Source organism: Pyxicephalus adspersus, chromosome 7 (genome assembly GCF_032062135.1).
Source record: "Pyxicephalus adspersus chromosome 7, UCB_Pads_2.0, whole genome shotgun sequence".
Lineage (NCBI taxonomy): Eukaryota > Metazoa > Chordata > Amphibia > Anura > Pyxicephalidae > Pyxicephalus > Pyxicephalus adspersus.
This window is the reverse complement of record NC_092864.1, coordinates 27,145,401-27,146,996: the sequence shown is the minus strand read 5'-3', so window position 1 is coordinate 27,146,996 and position 1,596 is coordinate 27,145,401. Positions and strand designations below refer to the sequence as shown.

Genomic DNA, 1,596 nt, shown 5'->3' with positions numbered 1-1,596 from the left:
GGTCGGCATTGGCAGCATTTTGGTGTCCCCAATAAGAGAACCTGAGAGGAAGGACTGGGCACAGGGCGACCCCACACATGGTACAGTAAAGAGGACCTGTCTGGAGAAGGTGCTTTTTGCAGCTTTCAATAATATAATCCCTAGTGATCCTGCCATGAAGGTCCCTGTTCAGGCACTACCTGTTAAGAGGTGACAACACTCAGTCCCTATCTCCTAATTGTGCCCCGATGTTGTCACCCAGTCACATGGCTTTTGATGGAGATGCTAACCCTGCCCCTATGTAGGAGAGCCAATGCTGAGTGGGCCTGGCCAGTCCTGTTCAGCATTGAAGTGAATGGAGGCATTGGATAGACATCAGAGTCTGGTGTCTGATTGGCTGCAGGTTTATTTGTGATCTGGGTGCCAGCGCCTGATATAAGGTCATTGGGGCCATTAAAAGAATTTGGTGTTAATTGGTCACCTGCAGTGGGGCTGTGCTGCATGAGATGGTACATGGACAATCTCATTGGTGGTCGCTGCTCAGCCTCCTTTTTTAGACCAATGGGAAGGCAAAGCTGGGAATCCAAAAGGCACTGCACCACTCCAATGGAAGCCACCAATCACCTGCAACCAATCACCTGCCAGTTCAACTAATGCTGCTTGGTGACTGCACATTATTGCTCCTCTCTATACAGATCTATCAGTTTGTTTGGCGGCAGATCTGTCTGCTCCTGATTGGTGGTCGTTATGGCTGCCATCTATCTTTATGAGCTTTTTATCTTCATTGCCCCCCAGACACTGAGCTTTATCAGCTTTCCCAGAGGTGTCACCATGCTGGATATGTGTCACCTCATTGCTGCTGAAAGGTGACCTCTGACCTCCAGACCAAAGATAGTACTAAGGCCTAAATATAGAGACCGCCAGGACCTATAGCTCTGACATACCGCAGCACTGTACGGAGAACACTGAGCCAGTCCCATCAGTCTCTGTACAGAGGAGCTGACACTCTAATGTCCTCCACAGTCACACACTATTATACATTCATATAGCTCTCACATATACCGGAGTGCTGTACATTGGGCAGTTGATAGGTTTTCCATGGGGATCCCCCGTGTGGGTGGGTTTTGCTGATATTTTAATATTACACAACGAATGGAAATAAGGAAATGGGGATTTTCAGTCTGGGATACAAATGTATTGATAATTTACCCCTGGGGCAAAAGACTGCTCCCCCAATGGTGGGGCCATAGCAGCTCCGGGACAGTTGGTAGAGTGCACAGCGGGCAGCTCTCCCAGCAGCTGTTGCATTCTCACATTTTGAGGACTGAATTGTGAAGGTCCCAGATTTGGCTGCAGGATTGGTGCCGGATTGCGATCCTCCCCATCAGGGCGATGACGTCTCCTTCTTGTCCAGACAAATCCCGCTGTGTCATCGGCAGATATTTCCTTCACATCCCTGCAGTGTTGTCACAGAGTCACTTCTGGTTTCTGTATGTCAGATACAATTCATCGTCACTGCGAATTCTGAGCGAATCGTGACTCTGGGATTGTTTGCAGCTCTGGAAGTTGTCACGGCTGAAATTTGTGTCCATTGGGAGCCAATTATATCAGGTATGA

General features: G+C 48.7%; 1 protein-coding gene across 1 annotated transcript in view; it reads left to right on the top strand.

Annotated features, from left to right (window-relative positions):
* Window positions 1–1,384: 1,384 nt before the first annotated feature.
* The window catches only part of LOC140335366 (band 4.1-like protein 5), a 22,648-nt gene continuing 22,436 nt past the window's right edge, over window positions 1,385–1,596 (top strand). Inside the window, exon 1 of the mRNA XM_072417930.1 lies at window positions 1,385–1,590. The gene's annotated coding sequence lies outside the window, so the exon portion shown is untranslated. The remainder of the gene's footprint in view (window positions 1,591–1,596) is intronic.